Genomic DNA, 23388 nt, shown 5'->3' on the forward strand with positions numbered 1-23388 from the left:
CCTTACCTTTAGACACACTGTGGCTGTAGTAGTGCATCCCAGACAAAGGAACAGTGTGGGAGGTAATACAGTGGGACATTGGTATCCAGTAGTTCACATCCTCTATTTTCCTTTCCCTTCCTGAACCATGCCCTTCAACTGGGAGAAGAGATGAGATGACAACCTGTGCATCCAGTTTTTTCAGCTTCCTACTGAAAGCCTCACAATCCATTCTGATATTCTTAAGGCTGTGCCTTGGAGTATCATTGATTTCCACATGGACCAAAAAGAAAAAGGCTCAGTAGACTTGACAACTCTTGTCAGCCTCTCTGTCACATCATGGATTTTTGCCCCAGGGACACAATACTCATTGGTACAGCCGCCCCTCCCCCATACACATCTCTTCAACCCCCTTTCACCCCATGGCCCCTGTTGGACTGTTTAGTTTGTGTATGTTGTAATTATATTCATTGGAATTGTCACACTTTCATTTTTTCACTTTGCTGCAGGCCCCACATTCACATCGGGGTGTTTATATGCACGCCTGAAGATATGCAATTTCTGGGGTATGCCAGAGTGTTCCAGCTTCTTGTTCTGGTTTTTAGCATCAGAGTGTGGCTTCATTTTGGTTTCCACCTGCTTTGGAGGTGTGCGCCATCTAAATGCCCCACCTTTATAGCGGCTTCCAGCCACTTATTTTACCCATCTGTTTCACCAAGTCAGAACATGGTTCATTGGAGATTCCCAGGAACATTCCATTCACGGGGAAATGTCTTGAATGCTTTCGCAATATAGCATATATCGCAAAGGTGTGAAAGCTCATTGTGATCCGTTCGCATGATTGAAGTTCTGTCATCATCAATTTTTAAATTTTACCTAGATTTCCCATGGTGCTGTTTTGCAACTTACCTTCCTTGATTGTCCCAATAGAATTACATCACTGGCTGCCAAGAGGTTCACTGCCCCTTTTTTTAAATACAGCATTCCTTGTGGTTTACAGTGTAGGTTTTTCTCTTGTACTGTTTAGTGTCGCTAAAATTAAGTTAAGCAGAAGTTAAAGAACACAAGTAACTTGCTCTGATTCAGTTGAAATTCATGCATGCATGTGTGAACACAAGGATTTCCTAAACAATCATGGGCAGCAACACCTAAGTGTGAAATGCTAAAGCACGATAATCATGCTGTCATGCTATTGTGTGATAGTGTGAAAATATATGGCGACATAGCTTGAAAGTTTCGGCGTTGGCAGGTACCGTGATAATCATGGGTGGGTGCCAAAAATGAGCCTGGTGTGATAATCTCCTTAGTTAAATATACGTTCTCTGAGTGGCTTCATACTGCATCTGTCCTTGCCCCACTTACTGATCAATAGTGCAGGGGAACTAGCAGGGAAATGCACACCCAGTTGATTCTGGTTTTTGAGCTTGTTTGTTGCTTTGGAGATTTGTGGACCTTTTGCAATTCTGCTAGTCCATGTGCATATATTTAATATTATTTAAACTGGATTAATCTGTGGCTGGAATTATACTAGCCCCTATTGGCAAGCTAACTTTGGCCTGAGACAGATGGGCGGGAAGCGGTCTGGTGGCGCTGATTCTAGAATTTGGGAGCGCGCATGAACTGCATGCTCCCAAACCCTAGTTCATATGGATGCTGCCATTGTGGCAGCCTCCTGTCCACATGGTGGCCGCCATAATGACACAAGCGTGGTGCCGCATCCAAACTTTTGTTCCAAAAGTAAAAAGCTGCCGGTTTTCTCTGCTTTGCATTCGGATTAACTTTGCATTATTTCACGTTAACTGTGACGTTGTGTGATAAACTTTGGGCATTTCTGGGTTTTCTTTGGTTTATCTAGTTTAACTCCCATTTTCTCACAGAATCTCGCTAGTGTGATAAACTCCCTGAAATGCATGGAGTTCCCAGAAGTCAACAGGCTATTAAAAAAAGAGGTTAACACAATTAATAAAAGAGCTTCAAAAGTGGAACACTTTTCAATGAAATGGTATCCTGTTACAAGGAAATAAATTTTTATAAGGGGAGAGTTAATATTAAATAGACACTGATGTAATTGAAGATGCCCTTATGTTTTGAAAACAACTTGAAAAAAAATGTACTGTTCAGTGTAAGACTGTGATCTGTAATATGGAGGGTTTATCAGCTCTTTTGGCAAAAGAAGTGGGTGTCGATCTTCACTGAATATAAATGCAGAAACCTTGGGTGGTTTTTTGTATTTCAGTTATTTTAAAATAGTCTTCATTTCACAGATTCCTATTTGTTTATCAGGGAGGGGAGGGAAAGTTTGCACTTCCAGCGCACACTCATCTGTCAGCATGGTGTCAAAGGAATCAATCCCACTAGAGAAAAATTGAAGAAATGAAAACAAATAAGTTATAAAAGTGACAATGATGTGCAGGAGCATAAAGATTGCTTTGGGCTGCTTTTGAAAAAGACAGCTAATGACTTGTCCTATTGGATGGTAGAAATAAAGGAGGAAGAATGCAGGGTAGTCAAGAGGTTATAGGGAGAAGAGGGGGAGAGGAAGGAGAGGTAGAATTAGAGTTTAACATTTGGTTCTTTTATTGGTTTATCCATGGAGAATGAACAGGGTGTAATGAAAGTTTAGAGGCAGCTTGCCATCATATGACCTACAAATGACCTACAGGAGTCTCTCATAACCTGTGTCCTTTCAAAGTAAACCAGAACTAAGCTCATGGGAATTAAAATTGTTCAGCAATGTAAAAATGTAGAATTAAAAATATATGGTGTTGCTGTACATTAAGATGCACTATAGGCATAGAAAAATATTGTAAAATATTGGAGAAATAGTGGGAAAGGATGATGCCCAAATGCCTGGGAAACCTGATTAGGAGCACCCTGGAGTCAAGGGGATCTTCACGGTTCAGGACTTTATCTGTGCAAAATTTCTCTCTGTGCGTTTGTGTGTGGCAAATAGCCTTTTCAGCACCAGAAACAGCCTGTGAATTTTGTGCAGAATAGATTTGAGTGTATGTGTCTTCAAGTCACCTGCCCCCTTATGATGATCTCATGAATTTCATAGGGATTCCTTAGGCAAGAAATATTCAGTGGTGATTTGGCCAACTCTTTCTTCTAAAATATAGCCTACAGCACTTGGTATTTGTTGGTGGTTTCCCATCCAAGTTCTAACCAGAGCTGACTCTACGGTCAAACAGACAGGCAGGAAGGGCCCCAATCTGCCTTGAAATCAGCCCAAAAAGGAGCAGCAAAGAACCACTCCTGTTTGGGCAGTGGAAAAGCCACCTTTAACATCTCTGCTGCAACCCTATGGAAGCTTCAAGATGCTCTGGAAGCATATGGTGTTTAAATGCCGTGCCACTGGAGCATATTGAAGCCGGCAACATCTGGGTGGCTGCCTGGCTTTTGGGTGGTTTCGGGGCATCATCAGAGTGTGTGATGTGTAAATGCCACACTCTGATAACACCTTAAAGGCATCTTTTGAGGGCCGTATGTTCTGCCTCTCTGTTTAGCTTCCAGAATCTGATGGGATCTGGTGCCTTTTGTGGTGTGCTTAGACCTGCAGAATAAATATCAAACTACAAATAATCTTCAAAAAACTGAGGAGGTTTTGAAGACTTTCTTGCCACAAAAATTGCTAAAATTACTCATTGTTTTCTTTAAGAAGTTAGGAAAGAATTACATCCCTAGTAGATTATTGGTCCTACTTGTTCAGAGCTGTCTACGCAGACTGACAGTTCCTCTCCAGAATTTCAAACAAGTCTCTGGACTTAACCTGAGACTTTTTGTATGCCAAACATAGGTTTTAACTTTGAGCCTTGAGCTTATCAGATAATTAATTGATGAAACTTCTTTGGCCACGGAGGGCTTCCAGCACAAAGTATGAGTGCAGGTGACAAATCTACCTAAGAGAGAAAAGAGGTTAGGAAAGAGTTGTAGCTTGTAAAATTCACAGAGGTGTTAAAACCATTTGGTATTGTTAGGGGAAAAAAGCTAGATAAGAGAAAGCAAAATGTCTGTAAGATCATTGTAACTCCTCTTTTTGGGAACTATTTTGCAAAATTTTATAAGTGTTGATGTTCTAAGCTATGAGGTTATGCTAGTATATGCCCCCCTTAATTATAGTAGCAGCAGTAATACAACATGAAAACAGACCATAGTTATTTACAAGTGACAGAATGAGAATTTGGGGGGGGGGGGGACAATGGCAGTAGGTCCAGTTTTAAACTGCCCCAGATATTGTCCAGGTGCTATTTAGGCTTCTAAAAATGTCAAAACAAAACAAAAATACAAACAAAAACATCAGTACCAGAACAGTCCTGGATCACTCTAGCAGAGTAGGTGAATTGGCAGGGCAGAAGCCTGTTAGAATTAGCAACTTTTGCATACTTACACTCACAATATTTTGCATGTATCTAATAGGAGTTTAGGCACAGCATATATTTAGGATAACTTCCTGTTTGTTTTTTTACCATACTATCTCTCTTCCTGAATCACTCTAAACTGTCATTTTCTTCTTTCTCTTTCTCATTCATTTGGCCATATTTTTCATTATGGACCTATTTTTGCAAATAAAACAATTTGTATGTCTTACAAAGGCTAAGCTTATTTATTCTTCTGCTAGACCCTGTGGGTTGCCGGCTGTGGGACTGGATGTTGTTCAGCTTCTGCCCTGCCAATTCAACTACTCTGCTTGAGTGGTCTAGGACTGTCTCACATATTTTCCAATAAAGAGTCTTATTGCATTAAAAAAAGAAAGCAGAAACAGAGCCTAAGAGTAGTGGTTTTCCCTGCATGGCTTACCACATAACATCATTTCACTTCAGTTCTCTTTCCGTGACAGAGGGTTGTAAAAGCATGTCTTTAGTCAAATGGATTTCTCCAGCTAGACAAAAAAACATGCTGTTAAAACTGTCTCCTATGAGAAGAAAAAATGAAGCACTATGGTGTCATGTGATAAGACCTGGAGAAAGTCGCCATTCTCTGGCTCCATTCCTGCTTTCTTTTCTCATGCAATAAGGCTCAAAGGTCACTACTGGTTTTGAAAAAAGGAGATTTTTTAAAATGTTAAACAGTATGGAGGTTATATCTGCAATCTATTGCAATGTTATTTGCCCCTCCTGGAAGCTTATAGAAGTGTTCCAGGGAGTCTGTAAGGGTCAACAGCTGCAAAAACATCCGTCAGGTCTGCATGCCAGGTTTTTTGTGGCCAAAGTTCAAAATAACATCAACAGGGGAAACCAGTGCTAATAGAATGCTCTTAGTGTTTCCAGTGATGCTAGCAGCAGTTGTTCTTGTGGTCCTAAACAGTAGGCATGCTATTGACTGTGCTGTTGGTTACACTATTACTTGTGCAAGTAGTGAGTATTGGATTCCTTCATTGCTCATAACCCAGCACCAGGTCTCTGTGAGCATGATATCATTGGAAATTGACCCCAGAAGCTATCACAACTGATTATAAATTTTAAAAAGATTTCAAAAGTTTTGCTCATGAATATGATTTTTTTTATAAAGTGTCTACATGTAATTTGGGTGGGTGGGGACTTCTCTGGAAACATGTCTTTTTTTGTAGAGCATATATATTTGCTTTTATAGGGAAAGAGATTTTCCTCAGAAACAAAAAAAAAACCCTTAACTTGTCAGTCCCTCACGGGTGTAGCTTCATAGCGGAAGGCAAAATTGGGGGATTACACTCCCAATAGTAATTTTTTCCACCTTCAGTGAAATTTTCCTCAAGTTTCTAGCCTTGCAGTAGCCTTAACATTCCAGATGAGCATTTAGAAATATAGTTCTAAAGGAAAGGAGCAGGCTTACCAAGGAAACACAAACACAACAAATATAGGCATTCTAGGTGTGAATAGATTTCAGTGTCTCGTTCTCTGCAAACTGAGAAACATAGGGACTGAAAGGGGGAATAATCTGCCCTAATTTTGCCCACCTACTATCTCTCTAGAAATTGGTGGGGAGGTGTCTAACCTGATTTAATCTTGCTGAAGACATTTTTCTTGTGGCCCAGAAAGAACAGACATGGTGAAAAATGTGTTCTCTCACTTGCTTCAGTAATGTCAGTAGTGGTGTGATGGGGCAGTGGAAGTGGAATTTGGGCAAGTCACATGCTCTCAGCTTCAGGGGAAGGCAATGGCAAACCTCCTCTGAACAAATATTGCCAAGATAACCCCATATTAAGTTTGCCTTAGGGATGCCTAAAGTCAGAAATTACTTGAAGGCACGCAACAACAACAGCAACAACACACTATCCATTTTCTCCCCAAACCTCAGTCACCAGTTGACAGTAGACTTTACTGGGCTTCATGGTGTTTCTTCTTATTACTGTAGGACTAGAAAATGTTACCTGCCATCTTATGTTTTCTTTCTTTGGCATAGTTATCATTTTCTCTCCCACTCCTATGATGTTTCTAAGGAAATACAGCGCGCCCGCGTCATACGCAGGCGCGCCTTACGCGGCTTGAGCATACACGCTCAAGCTGTGGGGTGTGGGCGGGGTGGAAGGGGCGGCGCATCCCATTCAATTAAATGGGTGCGCACACCCGTTGCACATCATGCGCCTCCACGCCGCCGTGCACAAGCCCCATTGTTTACAATGGGGCTTGAGCATAGGCGGAATTCGCCTTACGCGGAGGGATCCGGAATGGATCCCCGCGTAAGGTGAGGACCCAATGTATTTTATTTTATGGTATGGCTGAAGAACAGGACTTCTGTACTGTTTTGCGTTAGTGGCGATTTAGATTTAGACTTAGACAGGAGTGGAAAAATCCTGTGATGGGCCTGTGGCTATGGTACCTACAATGGCATTCCTCCAATTTGAAAGAGGAAGAACATGCAAACTGAAAATTCTCTTAAGCAATATCTATTAATCTTGGGTATTCTGTGCAAGGTGGAAATAGCAATAATTTTATGACAATGGGCTAATTTTGGTTATCGTGTAAGTAGATTTGTGAATTCATGGCAAGTTTTGGTCCAGGATGGTGATGCTATTCAGGGGATAGCTCTCAGCATCTTAGTGAAGGCTTTTAAAGTTCAGAGTAAAACCTGAAATGGATTCACTGCCCTACTGATATGTGAGGGCAATATCTCCCACTGCATTGAACCCCTTGCTGGATTCCTGACAAATGCCCAGTGTTACCACATTTTAGACGCATGGACTATCTACCTCCACAATCACAATAGCCCTCAATATTTCTTTTATTTTGGGATTAATCTCTCCCACACCCATGTGAAATAAGATTTCCAGTGAGCTCTTGAAGTGAAGGTGCTACTTTTTGTAATTGCTCTCATTACTGTACTTTACTGAACATTGCTTTTGATGATTGCTTGAGCGATGCCAGTAATGCTCTTTGAAGATTCCAGGATAAAAAGAAAGACTTATCAGAAGAAAGGTAACTAATCATCATACTAGGTTCCTTCCATTGCTGTTAACACATATTTTTTGCTATGTGTGTGTTTGAAATGCGATGTAAAACAAGAACTGAACAGTTAATTTATTGATCAATATAGTTCTCTATCTATTACTACTACTGTTGGCATTTCTTCCACTTTTAAAGGCTTACATAGTTCCGACAGTGCACACAAGAAATGGGTTTAAGAGAATGTGGCATTTGCAAGTGATAACCATGTGTATTTAACCTTTTGTGTGTTCCTTCCAATATTTCTAACATATCTTACTGAACATGCACACAATTTTGTGTGGCATCGTACCATATACAAATGAGAAAATGCAAGATGGAATAATTGAAAATGAATACATCCAGAAGATTTTGTAAAGCATCACAAGATAGTGTCAAATTTAGCTTTTCTTGGGAAGGAACCTTGTGTGTGTCTCTCTCTCTGTGTTTTTAAATAGGACAAAGGAGTTCCATGTAAGAAGGAGTCCTTCAGTAGAATAAAAATTAAATAATTAAATCAATTGTTGAATTAGTCAACATGCCTAAATCTCATTGTTTTAATAGGGCTGTCTAATTGAGATGAACATTAGGAATCAGAGCATTTATAACCTTGCTTTTTCACACAGTAAAGGTCCCACAGTGCAAAACATTCCCCCAAATTCCTAAAATGCTTACTAATTCTACCCAGCATGGAGAAACCTTTTAAATTATTCATCTTTGTGTAAGAGATAGAAATAAGCCAAGTTTTATATTTCTCCAATGAAACCTATTGTCTCCCTCATTGCTGCATGGTGCTCCATCACTAGGATATCCCAAAGCTGTCAACCTTGAACTTTCCCAAAACTTATTGCCTAGGAACATCCTAAAAGATTTTCAAGGCAATTGCCATCGGCAAGAAGAGATCGTTCCTCATGATCATTTTGAATTTGCATGGCCAAGTAATTATTGTTTCTTTAAAAAGTAATAATTGAGACATTAGAGCTAGTGTAGTGCTTTCTGCAATATTTTCCCATTTTGGCTTTTGGTAGTTTTTCTTTTCTTTTCAACTTTTCTATTTTCTCTCCCCTTGTAATTCAGATCAAGCTGTCCATTTGGACAGTGATACATTTGCTCATGGTGATTGAAAATTACTGCATAATATTATGATGAAAAGTCAACTTCTCATTTTCTCCAAGTGCAGCTATTTTAGAGATTCAAGATAAACATTTATGGAGTTAATATGGGGTAGAATGAGTTTCCTTTGGTATGTGCGTGTAAGAGCTTTGCCACTATCTTCCACAGAGGATGAAACAATTTATAAATGGGGATTGGAAATGGCATATGTTGAAATTGCTACAGGATTAATATGAGCTGCAGAATGCCTGTTATGGGCAAGTTCTTATCTAAAACAGAGCTTCTTCCTGGAGGTCGCTTAGCTCTTCATTATTCCAGATCCAAAATTGTTGAGTCCTTATAGCATTTCTAGTATCTTTTCATGCTTGAATGGGATTCTCACACTTCACTGCAGATCTTGGATTTATAGAATATAAGCTCTTGCTGATATTTTATGTGGACTCAGGAAAATGAGGTGGTATGTAAAGAACTTATTAACTCCTTTTCTGAAGCAGGCACTGTGAACATTTGGCAAGGGAGGTTTATAGCTGTTCCGTATGTGCACTTTGACTCATTTAAGTCCTACTTAGGATCTTCTAATACCACGAGGCAGGAACCAAGTCACTTCTGGCTTTAAATATCATAACCCAAGTTTTAGAATTGGTCTTGTAAATGCATGAGCAGTAAGTAAAGATGATATAACACAGGTGTAGTAGTAGGATCAAAACCAATGCCTTGCCTGTGGAATATGGGGGAATGTGACCACAAATGACTCTGATACCAAGCTTATTCACATGGACCCTGAATGTAAAGATTCTGCACTGAATCCTCTTTGTAGATTCATTTAAAGTAGACCCATTGAATAGTGAGTTGGGAAAGACTCCTGCCCCCAGCCCTGTAGATTAACCACATCATTGACCAGACTACATTTCTCAAGGCCTGCTGGACCAGGATCCAAAGGGAAAGACTCTCTAGGCTACTTCTTCACTTAAAAACATACATTCAAAGACAAAGATAATGGAAGACCTGAACATTGATATGGTAGTAGTAGGGTGCAGTAAAAATAAATAAATAAATAAATAAATAAATAAATAAGTGGGAGGGTTATTGTGGTTGTTGTTACTGCTGCTCTAATGGTTGTATAAAATGGGCTGGGCAACTGTGGATGGGGCAGAGGCCACACTGCCCCCTATTGGGACACACTGCCATTTGGGGAGACTTTTTGGCATATGTAGTTTGCAGTGTGGGCGGGCAAAACAGTTGTGTTTTTCAGTGGTTTTTGAGACATTTGTGTGTTTGGGAAGGGAAAAAAAGCTCAATTTCTTTACAAAAACAATTGGAGGGTCAGAAGGTTTTAGGAAACTTCAGGCATACATTGGTGCCCAAAGGGATACAAAGGGCTCCACTTTGCCCACCATGGTATGAAAGAAAGATGTCTTGACTTTGTATATATTACAAATACAATTACTACTGTTTTATTTATCCCAGGTATTTTGTCTTTCTGCCCTCAGTGGTATATGTGATCTAGAGGGTCCCTTAAAATCAGGATTTCTCAGTCTTTTCAGATATTTGACCTTCCATGTCCATGACCATGGCCATGTTGCCTGGGGCTTCTGGGAAGGAGAAGAACAACCACTAGGTGTGAGATGGGAAACCAGATTGTCTAAGATTAGTGATGTATGAAGAATCCACTCTGAGCCTTTAAAGAACAGATTCACTCAATCTGCACCTCCTTGTATGGAATGCCAACCCATAGCAATAGCAGTAGCAATAAGTCAGTCATGGCTGGTGGCTTCCATGTTAGTGGGAAGGTGAATCATAGTATTACAGAATCTTATTGTTGAAGAGACTACAAGGGACCACCTGTCATGCAACTAAAACACTCCTGAAAGTTGCCCATCCAAAATCTGACCTGCAAAGAAGTAAAGTCCACCATGCTCTGAGGAAGTCCATTCCACTATTGAATAGATCTTACTGTAAATATGCTCTTCCCAATGTTTAGGTGGCATCTCTTTCCTTGTACTTTGACTCTGCTGGTCCTCAGGCTAGTCTCTGGAGAACATAAAACAAGATTTCTACCTCTTCAACGTGACATCCCTTCGGATATTTGAGAATGGCTATCATGTCACCTTTGGGTTTTCTCCTCTCCAAGCTTAACATACCCAACTCCTTAATTCATTGATCACTCAGAACTCCTATTTATATTAAGCCTGCATTTAGCTTCACTTTTGTCCACGATACATAAAGAGCACTGGTTTTGGAAGATTTGGCAAAATGTATGAAGATTTGACAAACTGATTAAAAGGTAGACAATTAATAAACTTTAAAAAAAAAACCTCTGTGAATATTTTTGTCAGCCCAAAGCGAATGACAGCCTGCCCTAAAGGGTGGATTGTCAGCCCAAAGGACACATCTTTGAAAAGTAATACAGTGGAAGCAGCTTATCTGGAATGAGGGATATTGTTTATGCGTGGAGATGTTCAGGAACATGGATTGCTCTATTAAAAGACAGAACAACCCTTTAAAATAAGAAAGACTGGACAAGGCTAAATTTAATCCTCAGAACATTAATACTTCCTCCTGCTTGTGCTCATCAGTCAATCGGGCTTATCTATTTCTAAGCTGAAGAGTCAAGTCAAGTGTCATGTGCTAGGAGAGATCTGTGGTCTCCTAAAGTATTTTTTTCTTCACTTGAAAACTGTCAGCAGGGTGAGTGGCTGGATGTTTTATTGGGATCGCAGTCCCGGGAAAGGATGGGATGAACTTTCTCCTACCCGCTCTGGTGCCCAGTGGCTTCCATAGTGGCGGCCACTGCAACATTTTTAACAATTTAATTTCCTTCCCTGTGACCTGCTACTACTATAACTTGTCATAAATAAAAATGGAGACTGTAGGGACTGTACAGATGGGCAACATCCAGCCGCCCCTTTAGTGGCTGCATCGATGCTGCAACAACTGCATGCTCCTTTTTGCACCTCCTAAAGGGCATCATAGCTGTGGTGGTCTGGCTTTCTGACACCCTTTTGGTGTTGCAACATCTAGATGCAGCGCCAGGGGTGCACCATGATACTGTGCACCATCTAGACATGATGGGGACGGAGTCACACCATCCAGCGTGTGGACACTGCAACATGGTTCCGCCTACAGACCAACACAAAGTGCCAGCCTGTATAGCCCCTGTGGTCAAGAAATGATAGAGGCCATCATGTGGAATGTGGTCCAAGCATTGGACTATAGCTCTGCATAGAAGAGAGTTGGATACACAGTGTACACACACACACACACACACACACACATCCAACTCTCTTCATGCCAGCATTCTCTGAAGGTGCCAGCCATAGATACTGGCGAAATGTCAGGAATAAACTCTTCTAGAACATGGCCACATAGCCTCCAAAACCCACAAAAAACTATACCTAGTGACGTTTCTATTGCACACCTTTTTCTCTTTAAGCTTTTCTGCCAGGTTGCTATTCATTTCTAGTCTATTCTGCCTGGCTCTTCCATACCACAACATCATAGCACTATGATTCTACTTTAACCTGCATGAGTCCATCTTATGGAGTCCTTGGATTTGCAGTTTAGTGAGGGGTACTTGGAATTCTGTGCCAGAGAGCAAACTGCAACCTAGGATTCCATTGGAATGTGGAATCATAGTGCTATCACTTGATAGTGTGAAAAGACCACTGCACTTGTCTGTCCTAGTAGCAATCTCTTTTTGCTGCTGCTGTTGCTGCTGCTGTTAAATGCTTGTTCTATCATCTGAAATATTTTCTTGGTGGGGTCGTGTACACAATCTTTCATTGCTATTGGAGTAAGACAATACTAATACTCATTTACTGCTAAGAATGGGGACGGCTACTTGTGGGATTTTCTGTCTCATGTGTCAAAATAACAACTTGTCTGTCTTTGAGTTCTGTGGCCTTGACTTGGGTGGGGAGGAACATTTGCTATTATGATTCAGGCAACAAGGTGTCCTAGGTCAGCCCAGATTTCTCAGAATATTTTCAGTGGCACATGTGTTTTATGATTGATTTTTAAAGCAAGAATAGGAGAAAAATACAGGATGAGCACTTGGGAGGCCATGATACGTAATATGTACATCAGCCAGGATCCATGCAAGAATACAGAAATTATAAAAGGATCAAATCTAATCATGCAGAGAGTACATCCATTAATCTCAATGGCTAGTCAAAACAAGTAACAACTAGCTTATCCAGTGGATTTCATTGTGTCATTTCTAAGCCTGCATCCAACAGAGTATTCTCATTAACAAAAATAAATTATTAGGTCATGGCTTGTTAAATACAATATAGGCTTTGCTCCCATAATAGAAGCGGGATATAACTTTAAGAAAGTGGATCTTATCACATTTCCCTGTCGCCAGGGAGTATGCAACCCATTTGCAACCCTGGCTTCTCTGGGCTCCTCCTGCATCTTTTCAAGAATGGGATTTTCCCGTTCTTGAAAAGATGCAGCAGAGGCCCAGGTTGCAAACTGGCTATGTATTCCCTGGAGATGGGGAAATGAGTTAAGATCGGACTTTTTAAAGTTACATCCCACATCTATTGCGGGAGTAAAGCCAATGCAATGAACTCCTTAGATACCAGCAAAGATCCAAACATGTAGCTAAGTGGCCTGTTATGTACGAGAGTTTGGGAGATCTAGCTTTCAAATTAAAATGCCCCTGTCTTAGTAAGAAAATTAAGGGATTGAGGGAGAAAAAAGAATGAGAGCCAGTGTGGGGTAGTGGTCTGAATGTTGTATTATAATCCTGGGAAATCAGCATTAGAATGCATGCTTACCAAGGAAACCCACAGAGTAGCCTTGTGCCAGATCTCTCAAAGTCTCCTCAGTGGATGGTAATGGCAACCCCTCTCTGAACAGATCTTGCCAAGGAAACCCCCATGATAGGTTCACTATAGGGCCACCGTAAGTTAGAGGTGACTTGAAGGCATACAACAACAACAACAACAACAACAACAATGGATCCCCCTGGGGAATCCATTTGTTTGGGCTTGACAAGGTCCCCCCTTGATTCTGGTCTCTTTAGTTTGACCATTTGGAAGCAGCTTGTAATTGAATCCTTCCTTTGGCAGCATGGAAGCATTTCTCCCATGAGAAGTTGCTTTTGCTTAGATTCAGAAGCTTTCCCTGCTGCTATTTGACCAACCTAAAACAGAAGTAAGCAACTTAATGTATTAGTCAAGATGCAAAGAAACGTATCTGATTATTTAAATAGTTAAAAGTTATTGGCATAGATTTGCCTTGAGGCAACTTGGGTGGGAGCGAAGCACCCATATACCTTGACATTCCCTTGCTGGAATATAATTCTCTATTAATATATTTAATTAAAAGCTACTTCTGTTTTCTATTTTCTCCTCTCTCACAGGTGCAACTGCTGCCATGTTTATTAATAGTATTAGATCAAATAAGGCAGATGTTTGATTATATATTGCAGGCTCACCATTATAGAAGAAACACACTCTTTATAGTGGGTTTTTTTGTTGTTGCATATTTTTCTGTGAAAATTAAGGTGCCTTGCAATAAAATTCTGGTTTTATTTATACCAGAACTATATTTTTTCCATAATTAAACCAAGATAAAGCATTTGAAATGAATCATATTGGGAAAATGTGTGTGAAAATCAATGCAATGGAACTTATTTTGCAACATGCACAAAGCATGTTCCCAGTTTCTTCCACAGACTTCATAGAGCTGGAATAATACACAGACAAAGCAGATTTCAGTGTGTTCAATGAAATAAAGACAGCAAGGAAACAAATAATAAAGACTGGTGCTTAAGCTGTTTTTCTTGAAAGGAATTGCAACTTCATACCCAGTTTAAAGATGACCAGATGAAGGAGAAACATTGAGTAAAAGGCATAACTGAATGGTGTGATTTAAAAGGTTTGAGAAAAGGTTTTATTTGTGGACAGGTCTTTGCAAAGGAGAAGACAGTGTACCCTCATCCAAGTTGGAATTGCCTGATTTTCTTCATATGGCATAACCATGCCCCAATCTGTAAATAAGGATTTTGTTTTGACTCTTGGATGTGAAGCTGGTTCTAGGAATGAGTGAAGGGAAGAGATTTCCAGAAGGAGAGGTCACTATTGCAGGAATTGGTTCCCATCTTCTGCACCTGCAAAACCTCCCTTTGCTTTTTTTTTTTACAGGAATGTAATACAGTATTTTGTACAGGAGGGAAAAGCTGGGAACATTCTTTGGGGCTTTGTGTAAATAATGTTTAAGGATCAGAAATGGTTAATTACATTTTCCACATAATTGATGATATTGCAGTAATGCACTGGGACATCTCATCAGCATTTCCCCCAAACTGTTCCTCAGAGGGAGATATTCCTGCTAAAACTCTGATTTCTTCACATTACTGTGCTCTAAAATGTCAAAATCGATGCATTTGTCAGAGTTTTTTTGCATACGCGTTCTCAAAGCTTTTGTCTCTCCCCCCTCATGCTCTTTTCCCCCAAAGATGCAAAGGAAATATGCTCTACTAAGTGTGTTTCCTTTCCAAAGTTCATTTTCCCTCCCCTTTACAGTACATCCCCTTAAACACATCATATATATATATATATATATATATATATATATACATACATACATATATATATATATATATATTCAATCCATTTGCTTTTATCTCCATCCCTTTGTTTTCAGTGCAGGAAATGAAGATCAGCAGTGAGCAAGAACCACCTCTTCAAGGCTGCACCCTCACTGCAGAAATAATCCAGTTTGACACCACTTTAACTTCCATGGCTCAGTGCTATGTAATTGTGGGAACTGAAGTTTGTTGTGGCACCAAAACACTCAGAGAAGGCTAAATGTCTCACAACATTACAGTTCCCAGAATTCCATTAACACTGAACCATGGTAATTAAAGTGGTGTCAAACTGGATTGTTTCTGCAGTGAGGGTGCAGCCCAAATGATTGGCTCTATTGTCAAGTTACTCTTAACTGACATAAAGGAGATTCTATTGTGTGCTCTCCAGTTTTTGTCTCTTCTGCTCCTATAAATTGAGCCCATTTTAACTCGATCCTTATGGGACAGGGTTTTCTTGGCAAGATTCAGAGCTCTTGCACTCCTTGGAGACTGAAAGAGTGTGACTTGACCAAAGTCACCCAGTGGATTTCCATGGTGAATGAGGTTTTGAATCCTGGACTGTCAGAGTCCTGATCCAGTGTCGAAGCCACTACACCACACCACACCGGTGCTTACTCTATTCAGGACTTACTCAATTACACAATTCATGACTTTATGCAAAACTGGCTCCTGGTTGTTTTGTGCAGAAAAAAGCATATTGTATACAGAAAACAGCATTTATTTATTTATTTATTGCCCAGAAAATGCTGGACATGGGAACTTATTTTGCACAAAATTCACTCATTGCTGTTTTGGATAGGAAACATTTTTTTCTGCATAGAAAAGTCCCCCTTTAGAAGTGGTTCAATGTAAGAGGGGTGCTTTATGAAGGAATATGCAAAAAAAAATTTGAAGCAGGGGCAGGAAGGGACTGAGGGATACTGGCAAGAACAAGTGTTACATAGTGGTTAGAATTTTAATCTAACCATTCTACAACATAACATCCCATATATCCAGATTCAAATTCCTACTCTGTCAAGACCTTCATTCAGTGACTTCAGCCAAGTCAGTGGTTCTTCAGCTAATGTTCCTCAGATGGTTGCTGGAAGGATAAAAGTTGGGTGAAGTGAAAAGAACAGAAACAAAGCTAAACTATGTACGTAGAGAGATCTTGTAGCACCTTTGACACTAACTGAAAGAAAGAAATTGGCAGCATGAACTTTCGCAGACTTCAGTCTACTTTCTCAGATGCATCTGAATAAGACTGAAGTCTGCGAAAGCTCATGCTGCTCATTTTTTTCTTTCACTCTCAAAGGTGCTACAAGATTACATACTAATTCTACAGACTAACATGGCTATATCTTTGAAAGCTAAACTAATTATAGATACACACACACACACACAAATATATGGGGTGTGCCTTCGAGTAGTTTCCGACTTTTGGTGACCCTAAGGCCATATCATTGGGTTTACTTGGCAAGATTTGTTCAGAGGAGGTTGAGGCTGAGAGCATGTGACTCACCCAAGGTCACCCAGTGAATTTCATGGCCCAGCAGGAAATCGAACCCTGGTCTTCAGAACTGTAGACAAGATCTCATACCACTATGTCCCCCCCCCCCCCCGATTTTACATACATGCAAGTTTTCTTCAAGTCTGTTAGAGAACTAAGATGCTGCCTGTTCTTGGTGTTCTTTTTGACCAGTACGCATATCTACTTTCAATGCAAGGTCCCAGTAAATCAAGCACATTAGAAACAAACCAAAAACACTTCCACAAGAATATATTTCTTTCCCTGAAAAATTCAGTCTAATTTAGTCAGCATTAATTAATGCAGTCAAAACAATTCACCTAATTTCATTCATGCAAATAGCAAATTTGGAAAAAGAAATTAGTTTATTATTAGGGAAATAGGAGCTATTTTGACAGTGCCCATTAGCTCTGGAAGCCTTCCAGTTAAGTTCCCCCCTGCCTCCACCTTTCTTATCATACATTTAGCAGTTCTTTATTATATTTGTTGGCAAAATCACAACTCCCATTAGCTCTAGTATCATAGCCAACAGTAAGGGGCAATAGAAATTTCAATCCATGAACATCTGGGGGATCAAACGTTCCCTTCTCTTGGCTTACATGTTTTATATGTTCATTCAGAACTGGATTTATACCTGATCTCTTCCGGGTCCCCCCCCCCCCATCATATGTTCTTTCTAGTAGAATAAGAACCACAGTTTCTTATGGGATACTGATTATTTCAAGATTATTTCATGTTTCGGATGGGAAACTTCAAGGCGTGGGATTGAATCTGGCTCCTCCTGGGGGTGCAATGATCCGTTTGGAGTTCTCCAATGGGTTATATTCCCTTCCCCATTACACAGTTGTGTAGTGAAGGAGTTTGTAACTCTGACACACCAGGGACCAATTCTTACTATTTTGTTCCTACAGGTCAGGATGAACAATTACAATTGTATTTTCCCCACTTCAGAAGAAAATGAATATTCACAGTTTTCTCCCATTTCTGAACATTCTCTAACAATGTGGAAGAATTATTGTGCAGAGAAAAACACATTATTTGTTCAAAACCCTATTTTCTGCCCCCCCCCCCAAAAAAACCCAGGTTTTATTCAAAGGAAACAGCATTTTCTGTGCAGAAAACCACCTTTCTATGCAGAAAACAGCATTTTGTGCCAAATCCTACTTAATATTCCTTGCAGAATAACTCCTCAAGCGGATTTCAGCATGTTTGAATACCAGTTTATTGTTCTTCCCAAGAGGCTTTCCTGACTGTAAGGAAAGGTGTTTTACAACTTGGAAACGAATATTCTTTCCATCTCTGCTTTGAAGCTCAGGTCCCCCCCCACCTGTGAATATTCATGGCACATGGGCTAGAAAACGAATCAAGAGGAAGTGGCTGGAAATCCCCTTGTGGTTTTGAGAATACCTATGTGTTTTTTAAATAAAGGTAAAACAGTATGGGAGGTACCTGCCATCTATCTAAAAGGGCAAATGTCTTTCCTGGAGGCTTCTCCACTTTATTTTTTATCCAGGATAAGAGTCACCTAGGGAGTTGGGAAAAGTGACACAAGGCCTCGGAGGGGTACACTTTGGCCACCATTGATTTTGAGGTTTCCCACTTTTTATGCAATTTCTCCTCCCATTTCTAAGAGGCTGTTTAGTATCCATGCATGGTCCTGGAACCAAACTCCAGCAGATGCCAAGGGCCATTGGGTTTAATGGGACCTGAACATCCATGGATTTTGGTTTCCACGGGGGGGGGGGGTCTGCATCTCTCTGCTTCGAGAGACCTCACCTTCCATTCTTATTAATTCTAGTGTATTTATTTATTAGTTTGTGTTTGTTTAAAACATTTTTTTGTCATGCTTTTCATTTGTAAAAGGTTCCCAGAGCCTCTTCAATGCAATCAATGAAAACAAGACAGGTCCCAACTTCAGATTTACAATCTTTTGATGCAACACAAAAGGAACAAAGCATGGGGAGGGAACAAGAAAACAAACAAACAAACAAAGCTAAGTACCAATGCTTCACCTCAGCTTGTTCATCTTAGACATAACAAAAGTGGTTCAGAAGAGAAAGGAATAGGTTGATGGAGTTGGTATTTCTCTGCTGCAACATAGAGCCTCTCTTCTTCAAATCCTTGCCTTGCACTGTTGGGAATTTGTTACAATTTGCTACCTACCTTTGGCAGACCTGCCTGTTCTTGGTCATGCTGTACTCTGCATCATCGTTTATGAGTTCCCATTTATCATCAGATTGAAACTCTGATTTTCAAGGCTGAGCAGCTTTGCTGGCTGCATATGTTGGTGGCAGGTGGCAGAGAGGACTAAAATAATGGGTTTCCTTCTTTCCTTTCATATCAGGCCCTTATATCCCAGGCCTTTTTGTAGACCCTCCCAGGCACACCCATCATCATTGCTATCACCATTATTTTCTATAATGAGTATTGCTGCTTCTGGAAGTACTGGAGTCCCACTATAGCAAGGTGTCAGGGCAGGCCCTCAGAGATCCAAAACCCACTGCAGAAATAATCCAGTTTGAGACCACTTTAATTGCCCTGGCTCAGTGCTAGGGAATTCTGGGAACTGTAGCTTTGTGAGACATTTAGCCTTCTCTGTCAGAGAGCTCTGGTGCCACAATAAACTACAATTCTTAGTTATATTATGATGCTGTTCCCTCTTCAGCTGATAACAATCACAAAATTCAAAGGAGAGCAAAATCTAAATAATGAATATATTCTGATCAACATATTAGTCTATTTAGGAGGTTCAAGTAAGGTCAGTTCATAGTGAGATTCACAAACATTCAACTATCCTTAATCAGACTACACAATAGCATTAGTTCTTTAGAGAAGGTGATCTCTTTTCACCTAAGATGCCCTTTTTATTTTGTTTTCACACTTATGAAAAATAAGTGTAAGGCAGAATTACACTCTCTGCCTTACGTTTTAGTTGCAAATTATGTCACACTGAACTCATCTTTAATGCAGAGGCCTGTTTCTAGCCCAGTTCAATTTGGGAAATGTCTCTGGAGCTTCATTCCAGACATGGTTGGGATCAAGGGCATGAGACAGGCTGATAGCAAAATGGGCAGGAAAGCTGACATATTTGTCTCATTTTAACAGCTTTCAGACATGCAAAACAGAGCTCAATTCTATGGATTCCTTCTTGGAAGAAAGTCCCAGTGCAAAACCTTTCCAATCTACAATCAAAAACTCCAGTTCAAGGCAAAACCTGTCCACTTATAAACAAGAGCACATTTCCATCCTGACCTTTCCCAGGTTTTAAAGAAGCTCTTTGCTCCGTGGCCTGAATCATACCCTTAGGCCAGAAATTATGCTCCTCTCCTCCAGTGTAGGCTCAGTTATCTTCATTTATTTCTGTGGAATGGCCTGATTCAACATTATTTCAAAAGCGAGAAGGGTTAGAACAGAAATTTCATGCATTTTTAATATGATCACTATATCTGCTGCAGCTGTATCTCTTCTTTTGCCTTCTGTCCATGTTTGTTTGTTTTTCCAAAATGGTGTCTTCAGTGATGGTTTGCTACTACTTCTACATGGTTAGCTAGTGAAATAGTTGATTCCTCTAGGAGCTTACAAAGAGTAGTTTGACAAGTTAATGGGCACATCTTGCATGGATTATTTATATACAGTTGTGTATAAATGAAAGCACAAAATGCTATTTTGGGGAAGTGTGAGAGTGCTCACACACAATTCATTCCAAATTCTGTCACAGCAAAAGAAGTGAATGGATTACTACAGAGGTGGAAGGCTAGAGAAACAACTTTGTACAAGAAGCTATTTGTTGATACAGTTCCTTTGCGTTAAAAATGCCTGTGGAGAAACAGCTCAGATTCCTGAACTCTTTGTTAAGGTTGGATACACACTAGAAAGATGTACGCAGCAATACAAATCTTTCACGTGTGGGCCCAGTCTTTCTACTATTAAAGTCTTTTCTGGATTTTCAGGAATGTTTTCTCCATCATTTTATTGCTTCTATTCTTTATGGAGCTTCCAAACACGAGGCGAAAAATCTAATGCTGATAGACCACTGCAGAGGTAAACCTCTGTGTGACTTAACCACAACTGCACCTGTTCAGCTCAGTTGAGAATCAGAGCTGGAAGCAGAATGCAGATTCATTGGCTTTCACCATCCAATATTGGTGAGTCCCATAGGCTGCAATGCTGCCATGCCCTCCAACATTTCACAGATGCCACAGGTGAAAACTGGGAAATATGAGTTGTTCAATATCAGGGTGTGGTCAAGATGTCAAAAATTGTTAATGAGAAAGAACACATAAGCTAAGAGAGGCCACAGCAGTTTGCTTTTGCCAGTGCCTACTGGGAATGGCAAGATTGTGCCCTTCTCTCCTCATCCCCACAATTTAATTCAATGCAAACTATTGAATGCAAATGACTTTTGCACTTTGAACTCAGATGTCTTCAGTTGAAGTAAGCTCAGGCCTGAATGGAAGGAAGAAAGAAGAACTGGGACATTTTGAAAGTAGTGGAGTGGAGGTGGGAATGGGACAATGAAGGATTAACTGGATTATTCCTGGCAAATAGGGACAGTTGGAGGATGCACAACATGAGAAGATTTAGGAATCAGACAGGAATATTTGGGGCAAAAGTTGGTTGTAAGACTCTATGTAGCAGCAGCAGCATCTACTTTTAAAGAAAAGAATATTGTAAAAAAACGGATGGATTTTTCATCCACAAAAATGTGTCATCTATTTTTTAGAAACTAAATTACTCTGTCATATGGCATGGGAAGGCGGCGGCGGGGGAGAGTCTGCTCTCTGAAAAGCGGTAGTCCAAAGCAACCTTGGGATAGTTGTATGCTGTTACTTGGATGTTGGATCTTGGCCAGAATACTTTATCTAACAGCAAACAGCAGAATGAATATAACTATATGGCAGTAGGAGTTGGCGGAATGCAAGTCGACTTCCAAGCTGTGTAAGTCAACTGTAATGATTCCAAATACACTTTCGTATTTAAAGTGTACTTAACAGGATTGGCCACCTGTCAAATCCTAGTGCCCAGGTCATATGCTTTCCTTCATAATAGGCTCCCGTTAATAGAGTTTTTATTATTTAGACTTGGCAGGCATACATGCTTTTATTGAGTGAACTTGCTACAAAGTTTCTGAGCAGAGCAATGGCTGGTTTATAACGTAATTGCTCTATATGTTGATAATATCTTTTATTGTAATTGTTTTCCATTGTTTTTAATAAAAGAATTGGAATAATAGGAGACATCGTAGAAGATGATACCTTCCCCCCCTCCTCCTTTCATTATTCATGATGCTAACAGAAAATTTCTCCCAAATAAGCATTTTACGGGGAATAAAAAAAGGTTTCACTCCAAAATTGCCTAATTTAAATCTGTTTATACAATGAACCAGCTAATGATCTTTAGTATTGAGAGGTGTAATGCTTTTATACTCTTTCTTTCTTTCTTTCTTTTTTAAAAAATGAATAAAATCATAGGGAGATGGGGGAAAGTTTCATTGTGTGGAATAGGATGAATTTCTCCAACCATCTTTTATCAACAGATGGCAAGTTGCACATGAAAAATAAATAAAAAATGAAATGAAAAGAAATCCAGAATGAATTAAAGTGCGTCTTTGCGTTCTGATCTACTTTTTTGGTTCAGACTTTTTTATGGTGAATTGCCATATTATCTGTTACATCAGTTTACAATGAGGCTCCTATCAGGCATAAAACAGATTTATAATATCATTAAAACACAATATCAAAGAATGAATAAGCAATTCAATAAAATTACAATAACGCAAAGATAAAATGAAAGCCTTTTCAATAACAGTTTTATGCAAGAACATTTTGCAGATAAATATGTGTTTATAGATCTTTTAAATGCACATTTATTATATGGCTCCTAATAGAGCCACAGGGGTTAATTTTCTTTCTTTCTTTCTTTCTTTCTTTCTTTCTTTCTTTCTTTCTTTTTCTGCGTTGTCTTTTGTAAGTGGTTTCAAATACCAGCTGCAAAACTCTTTAAAAAAAAGATTGGGGGGACCTTTATGGCTCAGAAATGATTTTAGGGAACAGAGTATTTGCTGTGGCAAGATATGGTTTTCAAAATGAATCAAGGTAACAGAAGCATATTGAAGACTCTACTTGAGGTGCATTAAAAAAACCAAAACCTTGAAAAACTATTCTAACAGATAAAATGGGAGAAAGACTCCAAAATAGAGATGGAGGAAACTGTTGAAGTCTCATCTGCATCATTTTGCCATGTTACTTATTAATGTAAATATCTGCATGAAAAAACATATTGAAACATGCATTTGGATAAAGATTTCTCAATGCATCGTTTTTCAAAAACTTCACTTAAGACCTTAATCCTATGCATGCTTAATCAAATGGAAGTCCCACTCTTTTCTGTGGCATTAACTCATTTATCTGTGCATGGGATTCCCACTTTTGTGTATAACATGTGTCACTTATTTATTTATTACATTTCTATACAGCCCAATTGCTGAAACTTTCTGACTGCTTCCAAATGTAGAGGGAAAGCATTAAAATCTAACAACAGACCCCAGAAAATGAGGAAAAAACATAAAACGTAATAGCAACAGTAGTTAGAAAGAATGGAATTAAAACCACTAGTAGCAATAAGCTCTGAAAAACAAAAGCATGTAGCTAAATTAAAAGCTCGAGAGGTTTTTTCCCCCTGCACTATTACGTATACTTTTCAAGTTGGTTTTGGCACTGTAGGTACTAGGGGACTCTGTATAGGAAGGATATTTTGCAATAGCAATAGTATCTTCTATACAGTATCAATAG

The 23388-nt window shown here is 39.6% G+C and overlaps 1 protein-coding gene across 2 annotated transcripts in view; it reads left to right on the forward strand.

Annotated features, from left to right (window-relative positions):
* The window catches only part of TSHZ3 (teashirt zinc finger homeobox 3), a 110288-nt gene that overhangs the window by 39210 nt on the left and 47690 nt on the right, over window positions 1-23388 (forward strand). Inside the window, exon 1 of one of the 2 annotated variants that reach the window (XM_042438704.1) lies at window positions 21392-21535. The exons of the other annotated variant lie outside the window; for it this stretch is intronic. The gene's annotated coding sequence lies outside the window, so the exon portion shown is untranslated. Of the gene's footprint in view, window positions 1-21391; window positions 21536-23388 lie in introns of those variants that run through there. 2 annotated transcript variants of the gene reach the window in all.

This window comes from Sceloporus undulatus, chromosome 8 (assembly GCF_019175285.1).
Source record: "Sceloporus undulatus isolate JIND9_A2432 ecotype Alabama chromosome 8, SceUnd_v1.1, whole genome shotgun sequence".
Lineage (NCBI taxonomy): Eukaryota > Metazoa > Chordata > Lepidosauria > Squamata > Phrynosomatidae > Sceloporus > Sceloporus undulatus.